At 40.0% G+C, this 24310-nt stretch overlaps 1 long non-coding RNA gene across 1 annotated transcript in view; it reads right to left on the bottom strand.

The window, feature by feature from the left end:
- Positions 1 to 8937: 8937 nt before the first annotated feature.
- LOC138915644 (uncharacterized) overlaps positions 8938 to 24310 on the bottom strand; it is a 37738-nt gene continuing 22365 nt past the window's right edge. Inside the window, exon 3 of the long non-coding RNA XR_011421740.1 lies at positions 8938 to 10158. This is a non-coding gene — a long non-coding RNA (uncharacterized lncRNA). The remainder of the gene's footprint in view (positions 10159 to 24310) is intronic.

The following is a 24310-nucleotide window of genomic DNA, read 5'->3' as shown; positions in this document are numbered from 1 at the left end:
GAGTCTGAACTGGGCATTGAATTATGCAATCAGTACTGGCTTGTCCAATTTTCAGGCTAAGCCTGTGCTTAGGGCACCAGGAAAAAAAAAAGAAAAAAGAATGTGTAAAAGCATTATAAAATCCCCTTTGACAAACTTCTCCAGAACTTTGAAACCAAATCACCGCATAAGTAGCTATTTTAATGTTAGGATACATGAACACTTTGTGTTATTTCCAAAAAGCAAAATTCTCTTTCCAGTAATTTTTTTTCTGGAGCAAGAAGGCCACTATAACATGTATCAAAATTAAATGAATGATCTCTAAAATCTTGATCTAGCCTATAACTCAAACGTCTTGAGATATCCTTACCTAGTCTTCTGTCTGTACTCCAGCTACAACTTCCCAACTAAACAACTTCCCAATGACAAGCTAAATGTTTGAAGTGGAAAAGAGAAACCAGCAGTTGTGTGCCTGATGAACATATGGAGAAAGGAGGAAACTGGGTCTGGACTTCACTAGTTCTGGCCGGGTGCTGAAGCTGCTGGAGTGTTGTGTAAGGCATTGCCGAGAAAAGGTTCCAGTAAATCTCATCTGTTATTTCATATGTGTAAACCTAAGTGCATTTAGCAGTTCCCAACTTTCAAATATGTTTCATGCCGAAAGTACATTTCTTTGTCAGATTCTCTTAAGAATTCAAAGCCGTTTTCCCATAAAAATATTGCAAGCAGTGGTAAGTTCTCCAGGCTAGCTCACCAAAACCCATTTATTCCATAATTTAGCTGATATATATTTTCAATTACGAAAGTAGAAAACAATACCGTAAAGAGGCCATTTTCTTTTTTCTTTCTTTTTCTTTCTTTTTTTTGTTTGATGCGGAAGATTGGCCCTGAGCTAACATCTGTGCCAATCTTCCTCTATGTTGTATGTGGGATGCTGCCACAGCATAGCTTGATGAGCGGTGTGTATGTCTGCACCCAGGATTTGAACCCACACACCCCAGGCCACTGATGCAGAGTGTGTCAACTTAACTGCTATGCTACCGGCCAGCCCCTAGTTTTCTTTTAAATCCCATAAAACATATCTAAACATGGAGAATAGAACAAAACGCATTTAAAAGTTACAGTAACTTGTCAAGCCTCAAGGTTTGTTAACATACAAAATTTAAAACAGGAAAATGAACAAGAACTCAGTTTGATATTGCCTGTTAGTACCTGTAAAAGCAGCGTGGGACATATGACTAGCTGTTTCCTAACATCCAGTCTCTCCCTCTTCCTTTACAAAAAGAAACACTCAGTTTGTAGTGGGATACAAGGCAAACAGAATGAAGAGCATATTCCACAGCCCCGTGTGCAGCTAGGTATGGCCATATGACTAAATCGGCCAGTGGGGTCCAACTGAAAGTGTTGTGTGCAAATTTCAGGTTATGCTATTAAAGTCCTGGGGCCCTCATCAACTGGCTGGAGCCTAGAAATACTGAGGAGCCATCCTAGACAGTGCAGGTGAAGGTGGTACCCTGGGGAAGGATGAAGCACAAGAAAGGTTTCTTAGCCTTGTGGAGAAAGGCCTCCCCATCAGTTCTGAACCGTCTCCTTAGCTATTGCTATGCCAGAGAAAAATAAATTTCTGACTTGTTCTATTTTGAATTTCTTTGTCATCGTAAACAAATGTATATCTTAACTATGGCAAACAAAGCATGATGATGTAATCCTGTGAGGATTCTCAGGAAAATATCTCAGAATTTCCAGGACGGGGCTAGCTCAAAAAAATTCTGTTCAAAACTGAAGATTTTTCTCTTCCTTGAAAGAACACTATCCTTTGCCTTGTGAATATTTTTCAAAACATTTCCAAAACAGGGATATTTTCTCTGGAGCTTATTCTGCAGATAAACCAAAAGTCCTGTTGATAATTTCTTTCCTTCCTTCTTTCCTTCCTTCCTACCTTCATTATTTGAACCCCAAGATACTCTAGGGATTAGGCTGAAAGTATAGATATAAAGTTTAATAAGGCACAGTGTTTCGTCCTCAAGGAAGTGACAGAGTCATAGGAGAGACAGAAAAAGAAACGAGTCACAGCCCTGCCATGTGATAAGTGCTATAAGGCAGTTATTTCCAAAACTCTGGAAGAGCCCAGAAATAGAAATGTCTTTTGAAAATTATCAGAAACTTTTCCTCAAAAACTGAGAAAAGGGGGTTTGGAGAGTCACAGCTAAAGGGTATGGGTTCCTTTCTGAGTTGATAAAAATGTTCTAGAATTGATTATGGTGACAGTTGTACAACTCCGTGAATATACGAAAAGCCATTGAATTGTACTTTGAGTAAATTGTATGATATGTAGATCATATCTCCATAAAGCTGTTACCAAAAAAATAAAAACACTGAGGAAAGATTCAAAGCTTCATTGGAAAGAAATTTTACTTAACCTGACTTTTCCAAAATGACTAGGTGCATGCACATATATGTATTTGTGCATATTTGATGACAACAAAAGAATGCTCAAAAGGTTTTTGTGTTCGATCCAAATTTGCTCTCATATAGGAGCCGGAGGCTCAGGCACCTCCCACAAAGATTCTGATTCAGAATATTATATTTCACATATTTAATGAAGGACCTAGGGCAGAGCCCCTTCATGGCTCTAATTCTTCACCCTTTCCTGTATCTGTGCTCTCTGCCAGGGAATATCAGTGGGCATTATTTGGTCAAAGTTTGGAAAACATTTGTGCATTAGACTTATTCTTGCATTTTTGACATTGCGTGAGGAAAACCTGCCCTGCGTAAACCACTGGCCCAGGAGGAGGAGAGACATGTGGACCAGCTGGACCCAACCCAGAGTAGATTCACGAGTCAGTCTAACTGACACAGGAGACTAGAGACCCTATCAGCCAAGCTCAGTCTGGACCAGCTGACCTTCATCCAACTGACAGAAACCATGTGAGCTAAATAAATTCCATTGACATGTGGTTGTTATGTAATAAAACTATGGATAGAGTTAACTGATACAAGGTCCAAGTAGTATTTATGATCAGGCCACACTTTTCTGGTCCTTATCCTCATCCTCTCTTCTCTCTAAACTCAAACGCCAGCAACTGATCCTGACATTCCAAGTATAACTTCACCACTTCTGCCAGGCTCACTGTTGAAGGTGCTACATGTATAATTGTTCTAAACTCTGAGATTGGAAGAACAAGAATAAATCAAAGTCATCCTATTGGTGGACAGAGAAACTTCAAGTCATTTTCTTTCATTACCACAGCTGTTATCTTTGGCCTTTTGCTGCTCGTCAGCCTCCGCATCTCAAAGCCACTGCTCTTCTGTGCCACAGAGCAAAATCGATAGCATTGATCCCAGGAAACAATAGAGCCCTTTGCCCATGGAGACAAACTCATTTTTCTTTCTCTCTAAAACCCATACTTCATTTTCAAGTTCATGTGACTTAGTCACTCAACATTGAACATGTGCTCAAAGAGAAGTAGATGGAGGTGGTTGCTGGACCATTTTTTATTTTCCTTTATACGTGACTTTTGTCTATTGCCCTGATCCAGGGAGATTTCCAGAAGGACTGACATAGGATTTAATAGCTCATATTGCTCTTCAGGGTCTCCCTGGATTAATAGAAGTTAGGACTTATCTTTTACAGAAACTACAGAATTGCAATTATTTAATTTGATTTTTTAAAATTGTCTGTTTTATTAGATTGCATCTGTATTCCCAACTTTAGGTACCCAGAGCTTGTCACAATGTCAAACACATGGTCAGTAGATACTTATTATGTGTCTGAAGACAAATCAAAATCCTTATAGAAAGAATTTACATTATAGATTCAAAATCAGATATTCTCTAAATAGTCCTGAAATTTGGATAATGAATGGTAACTTCCAATGCCATATATACATATATATATATATATATATATATAATCAAAAGAGACAGTGTAGAGAACTTTTTTTAATCCCAGGCTTTGGAATTAGATGAACTTGAATTTGAATCCTGAGTCCATTGTTTTCTATTTGTCTTCTTGGCAAACTAGTTCAGCCATCTATGCTTCTATTTCCCCATTTGTAAAACAGAGATAATAAAGATCTCATAGAATTGTTGTAAAATTAAAATCACTTAGGTAAAACACTAGTATGTTCCTCATGCACAGAAATGTAATACATTGAGGGGCCGGCTCCGTGGCCGAGTGGGTAAGTTCGCGCGCTCTGCTGCGTGGCCCAGGGTTCGGATCCTGGGCGCGGACATGGCACCGCTCATCAGGCCACATTGAGGCGGCGTCCCACGTCCCACAACTAGACGGACCTGCAACTAGGATATACAACTGTGTACTGGGGGGGGTTGGGAAATAAAGCAGGAAAAAAAAAAAAAAAGGTTTGCAACAGTTGTTAGCCCAGGTGCCAATCTTTAAAAAAAAAAAAAAAGAAACATAATACATTGAATGGCTTCTAAAGACTTTCCAAATTATTTTTGGTGTTTTGTCAAAGAAATAGAAAAACATACCAATTTTAAAGGAAGAGTGTATCAGTTCAGAGATACAATTCCATTAGGCTTCAGAAGCTTACTTTTGATGAATTAGTCGCTCTGATCACATAACTATGGAAACAGCATACATGTGGCTGAATCAGAAGCTCCCAGCCACACCCTATGGGAGCAATAGAGACTAGATTAATAGCCAAAGTGCCCGTGGGGAATCAGGGACTTGGAAAAGGGGCCGGACCTCCTGGTGCTCGGTCCACTCTACTCCCAGGGCGCCCTTCACGTTTAAGGGACACCTTGTAAGTGATAGGGCTAGGGAAGTGAATACAAATGCCTAACCACACTGCAAACTACAGCAGTGGTCCCATATCAGGCCTTTGTCATCTCTGAGCATCTAGAATAAACTTAGTACAGTACCTGGTATGTAGCAAGTACTAATAAAAAAATCATTGATGGAATGAATGAATGCCTTTAACGATAGTCCCACAAAAGCCATGGTGGCAAATAGTGTCCTTTTTAAGTCAATGATAATAGCCTTTAATATTGAACAAAGCACCTCATGCTTTATGGTGCTCTGACTGTCACCCGTGTAATTCAGATGGGACTGAGAGACCCTCATACTGGACTGTATCAGACGACATCTGAGATGACCACGGCTCCAGCCATCAACTCTTTGGAAAGAACTGCTGAAAACACTGGGTGAGCATGCTTACACGCCCACTCATACACTCACACACTCACATATACACACACACACTTTCCTCGCAGGAATAGTGAGCACCTTACCTAAACATTCATCCTAGGATTAGAAACAGATATTTAAATTCTCAAAGAGGCATAGTCTTAAAAGTATTCTGACCTGGTTCCAGGAATCATATATTTACATAAGTTAAAATATTTAAATCATGACTTTTCTAAGGAATATTCCAGAATTGATAACCGTACTTAAAATAATGAACAGGATGACGGCATCCACCACAGGAACCTTGACTGGCTCATGCTCGCCTGTGGCCTCCCTTTACGTGGGGTTTAGCCTAGAAGTTTAGAAATGTACAGACTGCCAAACCCTATCTCTTGAGACTTTCCTAATTCTATGTCAGTATATCTATGTGTTGGGTTTCTCTATTTTTACGAGCTTCCAGGTGATTCCAGTTCCACGTATGAGAACCACTAGCTTGAGTCAACTCTCACACCTTTCCATGACTGAGATTCAAGGAATCAGCCAGGTGAGAAGGCTGCAACATTTGTCACTCCACAGATCTCGAGGTGCCTGACTTGGCTACCTGGTGCATCTTACTTCTTCAGCTCTCTTTAGATGTCCACTGGAAAGCTGCAAGCCGGATATGATAGGGTACCCCTCCCAGCTAGATGTCAGCTCTTCAGTCAAGAGGATACTTTTTACTGTGATCCCCTGCGCAAACTTAAAAGCTTTTCTCAGGGTCCATGTGTGACTCTGACGAATTTAGACGTCAATTACTCTCCCTCCTCTCAGTTTCTCTAACCCCCAGAAGCTAAGTCAATCACTCAGAGGCATCAGCTAAAGGTAGAAGATTCTGCCCCATTGTTTCCATGTTCTTTCCTTGTGGGAACCCCAAGCCACCTTTCCCCTAGATCCCATGATCTGAACTTCCTCCTGTGTAAAGATTCCAGAACGAGGAAACAAGGCTGCAACTCTATCAAGTGGAAGTGGGTAAGGACTGACTTACCTAATAAGTCTCCCCCAGAGACTGTAGCATTATGATAACACAGTCCTTGATTGTCTCTCTCACAGGCATCCCCAGCACCTAGCACAGAGCCTGGCACACAGAAAGTGCTTGGTGATATCTCCAGCAATAACACAGGGGAGTGGGTCTGGTTGTGGCACAAGCATCTTGGCTTCCTGCCCTCTGGGAAAATTCTCTTTCAGAATCAGTCAATTTGCAAATACTTATTGCTCATATCAAACTTGAGCACTGAGTTCCCGCACCTGGGTTCTAAGAGGGTTAAGTAACCATTAAGATGCATAAAGCAGCTCAGAAAGCTGCAGTTGGTTAGCTTGACGTATTTAAGCCGTAAGTCAACAGTCCACAGAGATGGGCTGTCTACTAGTTGAGGACAAAGGGCAGTGCACAACTTTAAAAGACCCCTCCCTCTTCTGCTCCTCTGCTCCTCTGGTCACCACCTCACTGTAGACACGGCAGGCAGGGATGCAGTGTAAATTGAATGTCCTGCTCCCAGCAGAGGACAAACATCCAAACAAAGTCTGTAGTCTGAAGGATACTGCCTGGGACTCAAGGAATTGGGGGAGGAGAAGAAATAGAGGGAAAGGGATAAAAGGAAAGAAAAATCTTAAAGGAGGAAGAAAAGTGAGTCCAAGAGTGCTTAACCAATCAATCAAGGTCTATTTTTATACCAACTTACTCACAAAGCCCTCCTTCCAATCAGCTGAGGCATCTTTCTCAAGTCCTCACCTAATATTTGAGCAATAGAGTGGGGATGAGATCAATTTTTCATATTTTACAGAGCCACAGAAGCTAAACAGAATTTGTAAGAATCCAGAATAATTCAAAACCAGGGGTTTTATAGGTGGGATGGATTTTCCAGAAATCTTCTGGTTCAAATGCCTGACCTTGGATAAAAATAATGTTTAATTTCCCCTATTTTGTAGATGACATAAGCCAGTACTAGGCCTGCGCTTATGTTAGAAGGATTTGAAAGGGCTGAGAAGGGCATAACCTGGGTCACTAAACACAGTGCTTTGCAGAAATCTACTCACGACCTTAGTAAACTAGGATCTTATTCATGTCACCTGGTGATTCCAGACTCCTCAGAATTTCTTTCCAAAACATAATTAGTGGTTCTGTATGCCAGGTTCTTTTCAAGGTCTTTTAATCCTCACAACAACCTTGTGAGGTAAATACTATCAGTATTTCCATTTTACTAGTGGAAAAAAACAAAGCACAGAAAGGCCAAACAACTTGCTTTAAATTGCACAGCTCATAAGGGTCTGAGTCAGAATTATGAAGTCAAATATGCCACCCCCTTAGCCTGGACTCCCAATATCTATGCTATCATGCCTATCCATTTAATATCCTATGAATGCATTCCTTAGAAGGAAGAAATCATCTTCTAAAAGTGTCTTTTTTTCCTCTCAAAGAAAACTGTATTTAGAATGTTCTGATAATCCCATTACAATACAAACACCCCAGAAGAGTGTGAAAATTGAGGGCTAAGAAAAGTTACACCAGGCGCCAGGTCTAGTTCACCTCTGCTGAGTTCTTCTCATGAGCGTGGCAGCCAAGAGAGGAAAACATGCCCAAATCATTACCCCAGAGATAGATGAGAATTACGCCCTAAGAATCATCTCTTTCTGCTCTGGTGCCCACTTTATACCCACTCTTCATTTCCCCGTCAATTTGTGCACCTGTGTTACAATAGTTCTCTATCCCCAAATGGGAGTATTCATTTTCCCCACTTACTGAGGAGGCAATGGGCCAAAACACATCACTTATTAAGAAGTGACTGAGTGTATCCAGGGCTTGTATGTTCCCAGAATAACAGGTGCAGAGGATCCCTGACTCCTGCATGTGCAGGAGTACACCTGTCCACGTGTCTCCCAATAGCCTGAAGACTCTCCTTCCCCATGAGATGGAAGCTCCACGCAGACAGGAGGGCATGTCCTCTTTCCTCCTCTGTGTCCCAGGCGCACAGCACAGAGCCTTCCCCATCGGGTGTTCTCAGCACATATTCTGTGAATGTAAAATCTGCTTCTAGCCAGTAGTTCCCAACTGGGGGTGATTTTGCCCCCCAGGGGACATTTGATCATGTTTAGAGACATTTTTCATTGTCACAACTCGGGCAGAGGTGGAGGGTGCTACTGGCCTCTAGTGGGTAGAGGCCAGGGAGCTGCTAAACACCGTATAATGTATAGGGCAAGCCCTTCATAACAAAGAATGACCTAGGCCAAAGTATCTACACTACTGAGGTTGAGAAACCCAGGGTAGTCCTTCAATAAATGAAAAAATTGAGAACTGAAGCAATGAAATTTCTTGCCCCATCTTGCCCAGCAGAATGGTGGCAGGGGCTGGCCCCATGGCCTAGTGGTTAAGCTTGGCGTGCTCCACTTCGGCAGACTGGCTTCAGTTCCTGGGCATGGACTTATACCACTTGTCAGTGGCCATGCTGTGGCAGCATCCCACATAAAATATAGGAAGATTGGCACAGATGTTAGCTCAGGGCCAATCTTCCTCAGCAAAAAAATAAAGAAGAAGAAGAAGAAGAAGAATGGTGGAAGAGCCAGACCTGGGCCCTGACTTTCAGTCCTGGGTTCTTTCCTCACTGATAAATACTCCAGAAATTAGGACAAGTCTCCACAGAGCACTGTGTGGTTTCTTAGGCCAAACAGGCTCACGCTAAAAAGAGAATCTTAGATTATAGCATGATTTCCTGCTGTCTATTTTTACTCTAAAAAAAAACCTCTGCATAGCTTGGTATATATAAATAAGGCAAATGTTGCATACATACATATCTTTAATAGTTTTTTTAGTTTACTTTCCCACAGACTGATGAGACATTGCTTTTAATCACTCAGTTTTCTAAGAATGAGTTAATTGCTGGTTAAAGTGATGAACTAGCATATGGAGGTGGCTCTTTAGTTGTCTCTCTCTCTCTTTAAAGAGAATGACCTGACACAAATATAGGAAAAAGTTAAATCTGCCAACTTTTTTTTTTTGAGTAGTAGCTGCGTTATAATTTTTTGTACTTTTTAAACTCTAGGCAAGATGACCACAGCTCCAGCACCTCCTGAAGCCACTGACCACCCCCCAAGATGACTTATTTCCACATCTGTTTGCAGGGCTGGGAGGCGGAGTGGAATATGAGGAGAAGCCACATCTTTGGGTCTAGACAGCTCTGCCATTCACTTGGGGAAGTTAATTAACCTCTCTGAAACTGAATTTTCTCTTCAAAATGGAAATTTTTAAAGGGAAATAATTATAGGGATATTGAAAAAAAACTTTTAAAGATGAATTCAGTTCCTCCTGAGAAGACTGAGCACACACTTGGTGAAGATAATAGAAGTGTGCTTTTTACTGTCGACAGAACTTTTGCTTTTTTCTTCTTTTTATCTTTCATAGGAAGACTAAAAATACCAGGGCAAGAATTACAGGTAAAATATATTCCTCCTCCTCCTCTTCGTCTCCAGTTGGTAACCCCCAAATTCTCCAGACACTGCCACGTGTTAAATAAGTTTGCTCTGAGAGTTAATTTGATGACTCAATTCTGCTCCCAGCTCCATGGATCCCAATGAGCATTGATTACCTGGTGTGAGTTGGACGCTGTGCTGGACACTTGAGAACAGAGGGAGGGACAGACAGGAATGACTCTGATCTATGCTCTGCCCTCGAGAAGACTACAGTTAAGTGAGGAGACAGAACAAGGGCACAAATCATCCTAAAACCACACAGAGCAGGGCGCAAGCTATAAGGTTGATGCAAGGCGTTCATTCTGTAGCTTCCAACAACAGAGTCCACTTCTGGCTGGGCACTGGAGAGAAGCTTCATGGAAGTGGTGTCATTAGAGGTGACCCTTCAAGGCGGGAAAGGATTCAAGCAGAGCTGTCGGGAGGAGCGCGTTTCAGCAGGAGAGAACTGCCTGGTTACAGAATGCAGGGAGCATCAGAAGGTCTCAGTGGTTCCCCAGGAATGCAGGCTCTGCGAAGGGGGCTAATGTGAGCTGAAAATAAAAGGAAGACAGGCTTTGAAAAGAAAAATATGCCTTGTTTTGATTTATTTATTCCATATTATTGTCTTTATTCTTCAGGCAAATGGGAGCTGCTAAAGATTTTGGAGTAGTGGTGGGATACGAACCTAGTTGTGCTTCCAAGAAAGTTATTCTTCAGCACTGGGAAGAACAGATGAGTCAACTGGTGCAGCGCAGAAAGGAAACTGCGACATCAGCATGAACTCTTGAACTGTGACCTGTTTGTTTATGCCTGGGTTTGAATTGGAATTAGGGTCTGATATTTGAGTGGGGTCTTAAAGGTCATCTGCTGCAAGCTTCACCCACTGCAGCAGTTTCTGGGGTTACACACGCCACCCAAACACCTCCCCTGATGGGAAGGTCACTGGACACGGAATGACACAGGGCCTTAGTGCACAGCTCAGCTCCACAGGTCCAGGAGGCAGAGTGGCATCATGGAAAGACCACAGACCTGGGCTCGAATCCATGTCTGCCCCTATGAGCCGAGCAACCTTGGGCAGGCTCCTCTCTGAGTCTTGGTCCTATGCGTGAATGATAACTTATAATGGACAGAGACATAGTGACATAAAATTAGGTATCTTACCCACTGTGACCAAGCATGGTGGACATATACTCTTTCTCTTGGTCTGAGCCAAAATCTCCCTCCCTGTTTCACCCATCATAGGATCTAATTTCACCTTCTGGAAGCACACAGAACATGTTTGCTACCAATTTCACAAGGTAAATATTAGAAGATAGGAATCATGTTGCCATAAGCCTTTCTTTGCTAAGTTAAACATCGCTTTCCTCAGATAACGTATTTTCCAAAGCACTTATCTTTGCAATCCTAGTATATGCACTGTGATGGTATCCAAACTCTTGGCCTTTACTATGAATCCATATTTTTACATAGGGTGAGGGGTAGAAGCAAGCTTTCTCAAATACAGTCTCAATTATCTCACTCCTAATGAGTGAGTTCGCTTGGCTAAGAGGGAGAGAGGGGGCCGTGTTGCTAATTTCTAGAGACTTCTGAACCCCTTTTTATTCCTCCAGGCCCTGGTCTGACAACTACTCAAATGTAGTCTAGGACAAGGCCCCGGGAAAAAAAATTGAGACCCACTGGTACAAGGGCAGTGTTCCTCTGACTACCTGAAATAAATTAACAAGACTAAAATAATTCCAACACTTCATGTCAAAGAGGCACTGATGAGCTCTTGTTAAGCAGCACATAAGACAGCGCTGCAGTTTCCAGTACGATTAGTCTGGCCTGGGGATCTGAGTACAGCCCTGCACCAGAGGGAAGAGAGAAAACCAGTGGGAGAGACCCGGTGCCCGTCCCACCAGTGTGGAGAATGAGCTGCTCTACTTTGGGGAACAGAAATCTTTCTTTCAGACCCACGGCCTGCAGCTAACACGCCTAGCAACATGCACTGATTCCTTCCTATGCACCAGGCTCTGTATGAGGTCTTGGGGATGACAAAGTCATTAACCCAGCATGGCTGCTCTCAAATGGCTGGAAGTCAGGCTGAGGAGACTGACAGAGAACAAGAAAGATCATGGCAATATAATGTTCTTAGTAAAACAAGGATAATTGAAACCTAGATTTGGCACTTCAAGTCGCAGCAGGGGTCTGGGATAGAACAGACAGGTACAAACACAGCTCAGTCTAACACAGTGTCACGAGCAAAGAGGGAGAGTTATTCAAAGCGCCATGGGGGGAGTGGGAAGCAGAGTCAGAGATATCTTCTCAGAGTGGGGGATGTCCAAGCTAAAATGTTACAAGGATTTCACCAGGCCAAAAGATAGGGAAGGGAATTCCAGGCCAATGGAATAACACAACCAAAGATGCACTGGAGTGAAAGCCGAGGAAGATCTAGAAAAAAGGGCAAATGCAGGGGGCAAATGTACTAATGGGCCTTTAAACACAATTAAGTGGAGTCAAATAAAGTCTTTTAAGCATGGAAATTACATGAAACAGATTATAGTAGAATCCTGTCGCAACTGTGTAGAGAATGAGTCGGAAGAGAGAGACCAAAGGTAGGGAGATCCGTTAGCAAGCTCTTGCCCAAGGGCCGGCCCCGTGGCCGAGTGGCTGAGTTTGCACGCTCCACTTCAGTGGCCCAGGGGTTTGGCCACTTTGGATCCTGGGCGCGGATGTAGCACTGTTCATCAGGATGCTGAGCTGGCGTCCCACATAGCAGAACTAGAAGGACCTACAACTAGAATATACAACTATGTACTGGGGGGCTTTGGGGAGAAGAAGAAAAGAAAACAAAAAAAACGATTGACAGCAGATGTTAGCCCAGGTGCCAATCTTTAAAAAAGAAAAGGAAAGAAAAGTCTTGCCCAAACCCAAGCAGAAATGAGGCCATGGATTAGGGCAGTGGCTTTGGCGGTAGAGGAGAGACGGTGAATTTGGTAAACATTTTGGACACATTGCTAAATTGACCTGTATCATACCCCTGTGTGAATATTTGAACAATGGTGTTGTGTCATAATTGGGGGCACAACATTAAAGGATGTGTCCTGATATCCCCAGGAGGACCGCTATGAAGAGAAAGGGCTGCTCTTATTTAGGGGTTAGTGCTCTGCAAAGATGCCAGGGTGAAATTAAATACTTGATTTCACTAAGTGTTTATTAGGCACTTAAGTCATCCCATACTCTCCTTTATTGCCAGGCACTGTGTTATGCTCGCTACATGCATCATCTCATTTACTATTTAAAATAGCTTTGAAAGGTCACTTTTATTATTTTACATAGATGTAAATGATAAAGCTAAGTGTGACTGAGTTTACGTACCATGTCCAAGGTCACAGTTAATGAACCGTCAGCTTACACATAGAGGGGAACAAAATAGTAAAACATTTCAACATATATTAAATTGAAGGAAAAATGTCTAGATCCCAGGAGCTCATGTGACCCAGTGTCTGCCCGTCAAATAAACCCCCAAAAGAAAGAGTTTCTCTCACACATTGCTGATGGAAATGCAAATTGGGATTGGAAGGGGAATTTGGCATACTTAACAAAATTTCATATGTGCTTACATTTTGACCCAGTAATCTCACTTCTAGAAATTTATCCAGAAGCTACACCTCCAACAATATGAAAATATACATGCACGTGTTCATTTATCGCAGCATTGCCTGCATATGCAAAATATTGAAAACAACCTAAACGGCCATACATTGAAGAGTAGTTGAATAAATTACAGTCCATCTGTACATTGGATACTATGAAGCCGTAAAAAAAGAGAAGGTTTCCCTGAACTTATATGGAATGATTTTAAGGATCTATTTTTAAGTGAAAAGAGAAAAGTATAAAGTATTTTCTATAGAGTGTGTTACCCTTTAAGAAAGAAGGAGATGTGAGAAATAAAGCATGCGTTTGCTCTTTTGTGAAGAAATACAGGAAAGATGAAGCAGAAATGTATGATATTGGTTACTTATGGAGGTGGTGGGAACCTGATGGGAAGAAAATGGAGTACTAGTGAGGAGGGGAGTGGCATTCCTCTGAATATACCTTTGATTCAACTCTGACTCTTCAACCATGGTGAGGTTTCCCTTACTCACAAAGTAATTAAATAATTTAAATCAACCAGGATGCAGCCGGGAGGGGATCCAAGTGGAATACAAATAGTAGCAAATGAACCTAACTGCATTACAAGGAATAATATAACCACGTTGAGGGAGGTGGAGAAAAGAACCAATTCACCTTACTTGGAAAACAGTATCTTGACTGTATATAATAGTCTACAGATAAATGTAACCATATATAGATGCTGTACTCCAGTTAGTGACAAAGGCTCTTTGTTTGATCAAACTTTAGTTAGGGTCCTGAACCTTCTCCTAGGCCCATCTGTGCTCTTCCTGGTAAGATCTAATTTTAGCAAGAACCTTGCTAAGTTGGATTAACCAGAATCCCTGATCCTCAATATCTGATCAACCGTGAAATCCAATCAGGTTCCTCATCCTCCAGCATCCGCCAGGTGATGTCTGACCACCCTGGCCTGTCTTCAGCAAGAGCCCTCTTGGGTCAATTTAGCCAGAACTCACTTATCCAGATGCTTCCTCTCTGTGAGTTTCCATGCGCTGACCCCCACCCTGCTCCTTGGTTACAAATGCCCTCTTGCCCATGATGCATTCAGAGTTGAGCCCAATCTCTCTCCTCCATTGTAATGGTCCCTAGGGTCCTGAACAAAGTCTGCTTACTATTTTTAACAAATGCCAATGAATATTCTTATTTTTAGCATTAGTCAATCTGTCACACAAGCGTATGAGATAGAAATTCTGAAATGACTTCAAACGTATACTTGGGTTGAGTAGATAAGTGACTATGGTGGAAAATGAAGGCGAGGTTTCTCACTGTCAGAGAAAGGACTTACAAATTAGGAAAGGTGAGAACAAGCCCAGGGACATTGGATTGAAATCAGAGATATCAGGATGAACTCAGTTTTGGCAATCAGAGGTGTCAGGATGAATTCAGTATATATGTATACACACAGACATAGAGATAGATACAGAAATAAATATATATATATGTTTAGTATGAGTGAGTAAATACACACACATTCCATAGCTTTCTCTGCTGAGAAGTCTTGGAAGCAATGTAACCTTAGTAGCAACAGGCACACCTAGTGCCCGTCTCTTGGTTTCCAAATACAATTCCTTGATAAAAAGAAATAGAGATCCTCGAAAAAGTGGTTGATTGGAAGGCAGAGCATGGAACAATATAAGACTAGCCTGGAATATCTTATGATGCCGAAAAATAAGGAAATGCTCAACAGATGACGTGGACATGTCAAAAAGACTCAGGAGACAACTTGAATAAGCTCCTACAGACTAAACCTGGGACAATCTGAGGAACAAAATAAACAATGGTAGTGATGGATTATAACCCATAGACTAAAATAAAAATTCATGAGTCTATGCTAATATAAATAAATAATTGAATAATAAATAAACAGGGATGAAGGGACTGCTGTTCCTTACGGTAGAATTCAATTAGTAATTTTATGATGAAAGATAGAAATAAAAAATGACCGTTAGTAAACACCACAGTATGTAGTATTGCAGTGAAGATTCACTGATGGGTGCTAAAATTAATGGGCAAAAGTGCAAAGAGAAGCAGGATATTTGCAGCTCAAAATATCTCCCCACAAGACACTTATTAATTACAAAGGGGAAAATAACACGTTCACAGTGGTGAGACCTGGCATGCAGCACCTTAAACAAGTGGTCAAAATCAACACTATCAATGATGAGACAAATTGACCTCAGGTAGCTTCCACTATTATGAGAAGGACAAAGTTCACAGCATCACGTCTGTGGTGATCTTGCCAAAACTACTTCAACTCATCTCATCAGCCAGACCCAGGTTGAGGGACATTCTACACAACCACTGCTGGGCAGTACTCTTCAAAAGTGTCAAGATCATGAAAAAAAAAAAAAAGACCAAGACACTGTCACAGATTGGAGAGACTATGGAAACATGACAACTAAGTCACTGTGGGCTTCCGGATTGCATCCTAGCTCAGAAGAAGGACATTAGTGAAACACCTGGTAAAATTCAAATATGATCTGTTGTTTAGTTAATCATACTGCATCGATGTTAATTTCCTGATTTTAATAATTGCAATATGTAAGATAATGTTAGGGAAAAGTAAATGGGAATTTTGTACTATTTTTCAAGCTTTTAGTAATTCTTAAATTACTTCAAAATAAGAAGTTAAATACATACATACATAAACTCCCAAAATGGTCTACAAGCTACTAAGTTAATCAGGCTTTGTTTGCTTGCTACTCCAGTCTTAGCTCTCTATTATGTATATTGAGAGCATCACTGAGATTTTGTCCTCTTCTTCTCCTTACCTGGGTTCTCTAGCAAAGAAGAGCCCAGTACACAGGATCCTTCCCCTTTCTTCCCATTTCCTCATTCCTATCTCTCAATTCCTTCTTACAATTCTGTATCCCAGAAAATCCATGAGCCGACATATTGAAAATATAACTTTCTTTAGAGAGTGGGAGAAAGAGAGAAGTTGGCTGACCAACAACAATTATTTTTAATGAGTGGAAGAACTTGAATGAATTTTCTCTATAACACAAACATAATCAAAAGCCAACGAACTATGGATAGGTGATAAAGTCTAAGGGTGGTCAGGAAGGGAGTAAAGCAATCTGAGGTGAGGATATAGGCTGGGCCCATGGTCATCCTAATTCTAAGACTGAATTCTCAGTTGGCCTTTCAAAGAACCATTTTCTCTCCCTCAGACAAGGGACTTTTGGACTAGTTCATAGTAAAATCACTTTCAGCCATTAATTTCTCTGATATACACCATTCATATTCACATAGTTAAATGTGTCCATTTTCCATATTTCTTGAAAACCAACTCAACTCTCTAATTTGCATAGCACCAGAGTATCTCCCTACAAAATGTTTATTAATTACAAAGGAAAAACTTGTCTCTTTACTGTGGGGAAATCTAGCAGACACCACTTTAACCAAATGATCAAAGTCACCTTACCAGTAAAAAAATGTATCAACATCTTGTACCTTCTCGTGTGATGCCCTGAGAAGTGGATAAGATCACTTCTAAGGAGAGATCTTCCCAAACATCTCATCCACACCATGGAGAGAGTTTGGGGCCATCTTTTCTATGCTCTATCTTCTCTGCACTTGTCCGTTCTTACTCCTTAGTCATAGCAATGATACTTGTGGATGTGGAAGCTGAAATACCTTTAATTTAGCAGACTTTTTCAACAATCATCATAAAATAGAATCGTGTTGATGCAAAACAAGCCCTCATTCTACTTGAGGAAAAAATTCAATTAACAACAGAATCATGTAGAGCCACCCGGTGGTTATGGAAATTTAGTGACTCATTGCAATTGAAAATTGCCTGTAGTGGTGGTGGTGCTATTTTTCCTTTATTCTTGCTTTGCCAGCCCCCAGCAACCAGGCCTGGTTTCCACCCATCACAAAGCAAAATGAAACAAAAATTACCAGGGGTTAAAAGACCTAAATTGGATTACAGTCACGCCATTTAGAAAACAAGGTTTTACTGATAATTGCATTCAGCTGAATAAATATCCTTACATTAGCTTATGGCCTATTAGTATTCTGATGGTAATTATTTTTAGTTAAATGTTTCTGCCTCTGAATAAATGGAGAAAGGGTGGAATGATATGCGGTTTTGAGATGAAATGGACATTCTGTTCAGTAAACCAGAGTCTTGGGCATGGAGCTGGGATTGTGGGTGAAATTGAAAATTACATAGGGATTTATTTAACATTATTTCTTTGCAAAGTTATCCAATGGAGCCATAAACGTATGGTTTTCAACCTTTGTTTCATGCATCAGAGCCAGGGTCAGAAATACAGATGCTGAGGTACTTCTCCAGACATGCCGCATCAGAATCTCTAGGGGTGCGACTCAGGAATGAAAATTTCTAACACACATCCCAAGGATTCCAGTGAGCAACCAATTTGAGGAATACTGTTTTAAATGTTCACCAGTCTTATTCCAAGTTATCAATGATGATTCAAGTATAGATTGATCTCAAAAGACAAAGTCCACCCCTGAAGATAGACCAACGGTCAGCAAACTATGGCCTATGGACTGAATCTGGATCAGCACTTATTTTTGTACACAAAGTTTTATTGGAACACAGCCATGCCCATTTGTTTACGAATTATGTATGGCTACTTTCTTGCTAAAAATGGGAGAAAGAGCAGTTGTAACAGAGACCATAGAGCCTGCAAAGCCTAAAATACTTACTACCTGGCCCTGTATAGAAAAAATTGGCCAATCTTGGGTATAAATAGATGCCCGGGGAATGAGGGACTTGGAAAATGGGTAAGCTAAGAGACAGGCTGGTAGAGCAGTTGGCTGCTAACAAACTGTCAACTCCCTTCTCTGGATTCTTTCTTTTTTTTAAAGCAATCCAGGGTGGATGTCTTCTATTTTTTTTCCAGTTTTATTGAGATATAACTAATGTATAGCATTGTATAAGTTTAAAGTATACAACATGTTGATTTGATACACTTATATATTGTGAAATGATTATATTTCACAATCATTAATTAATTATTAATAATTTATTAATAAACTACTACTAACAGTGATTAACAATAGCATTAGTTAACACCTCACATAATTACTATTTTTTTGTGTGTGGTGAAAACATTTAAGATCTCCTCTTTTAGCAACTTGAATGTATATAATTCAGGATTAACTATAGTCACTATGCTGTATATTAGATTCCCAGAATTTATTCATCTTATATTGTGCCCTTTGACCAATATCTCCCAATTTTGCCCACCCCCCCAGCCAATATTCCATCATATATAACATCTCACATTTTCTTTATCCATTCATCCATTGATGGACAAAGATTGTTTCCATTTCTTGGCTGTTGTGAATAACCCTGTAATGAACATGGGGGTGCAGATAGCTCTTCAAGATAGTGATTTAATTTCCTTTGGATATGTACTCAGAAATGGGATTGCTGGATCATACGGTAGTTTTATTTTTAATTTTTTGAATAACCTCCATACTGTTTTCCATAATGTCTGCACCACCTTCCCTGAATTCTAATCTCAGCTTTTCCATATACTAGAAGGACTTAACTTCCCTGGACTTTAGTTTTCTTTATCTGTAAAAATAAGAAGGATTAGACTAAATAAAATAACATATAATGGACAGGCATTATTGCAGCCTTTGTACTAGGTATGAGGAAGAAAGATGAATAAATCATAGTTTGTGCCCCTAGGTTGCTCAAACAAGATCTCTACGTTCTATTTTATGTTTATCTTAAGAAACTATACGGCATAGCTATTAAGAGTGTGGGTTCTGTGGTCAGATCTAGGGCACTGTTTAAAATCTGGTTTTGCCATCTACTGGCAGTGGAACCTTGAGAGAGGTCTTCCAGCTCTTTCAGCTATTCAGGAACATGGAGATAGTACTTACTCTAAAGTGTCAAGGGGAGGTTAAATTAGACAATACAGGTAAAGAGCTTAACACAGAGCAGGTCTATAATAAATTGTTAGCACTAGTATTATTCATAGTTTAGCATTTACTTGTCAGTAGAGAAACCACTGATTGTGGCTGGGCAATTCTTTGTGCAAATTTTTCCAGAACATTTAGCATCCCTGCCCACTAATTACCAATAATGTTCCCCAAGTCAATGGAACAACCAAACTGCCCTCAACATTTTCAAACACGGAGAGAGAAGTGCTGTTGCCACCTGGTTGAGACCTACTTAGGCAGTAAACTCCTCAAAGATTTGTTTATTTTTGTGTTCTCAGTCCAACACTGTGCCGAGGACATAGATAGCTCAACTCTTAAAAGAAATGAATGAAAGAGAATGAATAAAACAATATGACTTTGTAAATATGCTTCAAAGGCCGCCATCAAAGATTTGTACGTTTTGTTGTACATGGTTCTATCAGATCTCTAGAAAATCTTATTAAATTGCAAATAGTTCTGAGGGGAAATACTTTCAGCTGTTATTAACTAACGTCAAGGTGGGTGAATGCCAGCTGTGACAAAAACCCTACAGGAGTCGTCTTAAGGACAGAGGGAATGGAGACAGAATGGTGTTCAAGTATGCAGTCAAAAATGTAAAGCTTTGAATGGTCTCTAATTGTGCCTCCGCATAAGTCTGTGCATAAAAATAAGAAAGCGTGTGACTCAATGGGAGCTCGATGAAAGATATATCTCTCGCTTCTCACCTCTCACTTTATGTTTAAAAGAAATTGAAACCCAAGGTCCTTTTGTATTTACCATTAGTTTTCTCCTCAGAAGTAATCAAAATGTCCAATTATAGGGAGGAGTTTGGAATAATCATGGTATGTCCATACGAGGTAACATTTTAAGTCCACTACAAATCACGTTTGCATAAAGTAGTTAGTGACTCGGGAAAATGTTCATGATAAAATCTATACAGAGAGAAAGAGAAAGATAGAGAAAAACTGGAAGAAAAACACACCAAAATATTAGCAGTTGTAAATCTCTTTGTGATGGGATCACAAATTATTTTTAAATTATTTTTACATTTTTCTTCATTTTCTAAAATTTCAGGAACCTCACTCAGACAAATAGCACAAATAAAGAGAATATTCCTTATTGTATTTTTGTTTTCACCAGGACCAAACATGACCAAACTCTGTCACATCATCTATGTTGTGGCCACCATATTTGTATTGCCTTTTTGTTTCACTAGAATTTTCTATTATTATTTTATAATTTAAGTTTATAGTTTCTCCCCTACCCCATCCCAGGATCTGTCCCAATACTTTGTGGAATGAAATAAGGGACAAAACAAATAGGCAAATGGGAAGAAACTTGAGTTGTATGTCACAAGTGATTGCCATACTCATCTCTCTTCAGTTTGAGTCCAGACCATGTCCAGCACATGGCCTTGGAGCCTTCCTCTCTGAGTATGGACCTGTTTTTATGTGTCTGATTAAACAACTCAACAGAGAATACTCAGAGACCACTGCCTGGTCAAGCTCAGAGCTCCTGGGACCTGTAGTCTTTCTCCTTCATATGTCAGTGCTGAGTAAAAAGCAGTGACATCTGAGAGAGAAGACATGGGCAAGTCCTACGGTATCTTCCTTCTCCATTTCCTATACCTAGAACTCTGCTTAGAGTCTTGAACATGCTCAATGTCTTCTTTTTCTTTCTTTTTTTGCTGAGGAAGATTCACCCTGAGCTAACATCTGTGCCAATCTTCCTCTATTTTGTATGAGTGTTGCCACCACAGCATGGCCACCAACCAGTGGTATAGGTGTGAACCTGGGAATCAAACCTGGGCTACCAAAGTGAAGCATGCAGAAGTTAACTACTAGGCCACAGGGCTGGTCCCAATGTCCTCTTTCTTTCTTTCAGGAGCAAACCACATCCCATACTTCTCTTTCCTCAAGAATCAGTCTTCCTGAGATAACTAATCTGAATTCTCTTATTTCCTGCCTGTAAATTTTTGTTGTTGTTGTTTGTTTTTTTGCTGAGGAAGATTGTCCCAGATCTAACACCTGTTGCCAATCTTCCTCTTTTCATTTGAGGAAGATTGTCCTTGAGCTAACACCCATGTCACTCTTCCTCTTTTTTGTATGTGGGATGCCTTCACAGCATGGCTTGATGAGCAGTGTGTAAGTCTGCACCCGGGATCTGAACCTGTGAACCCTGGCCCACCAAAGTGGAGTGCATGAACTTAAGCACTACACCACCAGGTGGGCCCCTGTAATTTTTTTTTAATTAGCCAAATTCTTCTCATAAATCCCTGGAAGCTCCTTTCCTCGCAACTCCAAATATTTTTCCTTTCAACCTTCTAAGGTTAATGGTCTTATGACCACTTTGGTTTTCTTTCCAACTCTCTCAAGTGCTTTATGCTGAAAAAAATATCTATTCTTGTGGCCTCAACAATAACAAATTATCTTTATTTAAATGTTTATTATCAGGGTCCCTAAACTCTCAAAGTTTAATTCTGTAAAATATTCACCAAAAAACTAACAATTTATAAAAATTAGTCTCTACTCAACCATCCCTCTCTATTTAACACAAACGTTTCCTAGCCCATTGAGACAAGTGAAGCAGTTATTCACTGATTACCACATGCAAACATCTACTAGTACCATGAAATACGAGAGCAATTCCATTTCAGAGTAAAATCGCACCTCTTGTAAAAGATGCAGGATTACATGATGTCAGCGTACAGCTGAAATACTTGCCAAGCCATTCATAGAGGGGAATCTGGAAGAGTTACTTCAGTTAACAAAAGAAGAAGATAAATTTCTAAAGATGATTACAGAATAGCAACTTCAAAGTCCTCACAGAAAATGATTTGAATATCAAAAAATTAAGTCCTTGGGAAAAAATGATGAACCCTCAAATATTTTAGGAAAATTTTCCCTCTTTAAAATTATACTGTAAAAGCAAAAACCAGTACTTCAATTGTTGAAACAATCTTGAAAAAGAACAAAGTTGAAAGTCTCATGTGTTTCAATTTCAAGCTTTTAACAAAGCACAGTAATCAAAACAGCGTGATACAGGTAAAAAGATAAACAGATAGACCAGGGGAATAGAATAGAGAGCCAAGAAATATATATGTATATGGAGTCAATATATATAGTCAAATATATAGTCACATACATAGTCAAATGATTTTTGATAAGAATGCCAAGACTATTCAATAGAGAAAGGATAGTCTTTTGACCAAATAGTGTTGGGAAAACTGGATATTCACATGCAAAGGAATGAAGTTGTACCCTTACCTTATACCATATACAAACATTAACTCAAAATGGGCCAAAGATCTAAATGGAAGACCGCACAATAAAGCTCTTAGAAGAAAACCCAGGGAAAAATCTACATGACATTGGATTTGTCAGTAATTTCTTGGACACGAAGGGGAGGAAAAAATTTTCCTCGACCTTCTTGGGATCCCTGGCTGGGCTTGAAAATAAAACTGACAAAGATAGATTTAATAGGAGAAAGCATACAAATTCATTTAATATAAGATTTAGGGGGCATGGAAACTTTCAAAAGGAAATCCAGACCCAAAGAAATGGTTAAACTTGAGCATTTTTATGCTGGGTTTGATGAAGAGTAGACAGTCACGGAGAAATATAATAGAGCAAAGAGCATGAGGTAAGTGCAGTAAACTGGGGAAACTTAGCGAGGCCTGTTTGTTTGGATTCTTCTAGGCATTCCTTTATCTTTGGAGATAAGGATGCTCCTTTTCCAATGGCGCATCTCGCATAAGAGTTTTGTGACTTTCCGTTTTTGCAAACTCCTTTAGCTTAAAATGTTATATATGTCAAGGTGCCATCTTTTGGGGTAGCATGTTCTGAACCCCCTCAGATATGACACCAAAGGCACAGGCAACAAAAGTAAAAAGAGATAATTTGAGATACATCAAAATTAAAAATTTTGTGCAAAAAAGGACAAAACAGACAGAGTTAAAAGGCAACAAATGGAACTGGGGAAAATATTTGCAAACCATATATCTGATAGTTAATATCCAGATTAAATAGAGAACTCCTAAGATTCAACGACAAAAACCCAAATTACCTGATTCAAAAATGGGCAAAGGACTTAAATAGACATTTCTCTAAATATATACAAAATAGACATTTCTCCAAGATATGTGAATGGCTGACAAACACATGAGAAGATGCTCATTGGAAAATGCAAATCAAAACCACTATGAGATATCACCTCATATCATTAAGACAGCTACTATAAAAAGAAAACAAGACAAAAAAATAACAAGTGTTTGCAAGGATGTAGAGAAATCGGAACACTTGTACACTGTTGGTGTGAATGTAAAATGGCGCAACTGCTATAGAAGAGAGTATGGTAGCTCCTCAAAAAATTAAAAATAGGGCCGGCCCGGTGGCTCAGTGGTTAAGTGCATACCTTCTGTTTCGGTGGGCTGAGGTTCATCAGTTTGGATCCCGGGTACGGACATGGCACCACTTGGCAAAAGCCACGCTGTGGCAGGCATCCCACATATAAAGTGGAGGAAGATGGGCAAGGATGTTAGCTCAGGGCCAGCCTTCTTCAGCAAAACAAAAGAGGAGGAGGAGGATTGGCGGCAGATGTTAGCTCAGGGCTAATCTTCCTCAAAAAAAAAAAAAAAAATTAAAAATAGAATTTCCATATGACCCACAAATTCCACATCTGGGTATACAATCAAAAGAGGTTTCCAGGAATGAGGGGGAAGAGGACACGGGGAGTTGTTTAATGGGTATAGAGTTTCAGTTTTGCAAGTTGAAAAAGTTCTGGAAATTGGTTGCACAACAATGTGAATATAATTAAGAGTTCTGAACTATACACTTAAAAATGGTAAAGATGATAAATTTTATGTTTATTTTACCACAACTTTTAAAGAAGTATTTTTAAAAAGTTCAGGGGAAACTGTCATAAAAATCGAAAAGGATATTGCATTCAGATTACCTGCCAAAAGTCTTTAAATTTTCCCTCCACATCAAGGGGCCAAGATTGGCTTCTTTACTATACGTGAGGTTTGAGCATGAAAGACTAGACAAAACACTAATCAATACGCCAGTGATTTATTTTAAAAGGAAGACTTTGAAGTGACAAAAAGATTAGAAAGTAAATATGTACCTATGTTTCTTTTAAAGT

The sequence above is a fragment of the Equus caballus genome, chromosome 9 (genome assembly GCF_041296265.1).
Source record: "Equus caballus isolate H_3958 breed thoroughbred chromosome 9, TB-T2T, whole genome shotgun sequence".
Lineage (NCBI taxonomy): Eukaryota > Metazoa > Chordata > Mammalia > Perissodactyla > Equidae > Equus > Equus caballus.
Note: the sequence above shows the minus strand (reverse complement) of the source record. Positions and strands in the feature narration are given on the sequence as shown.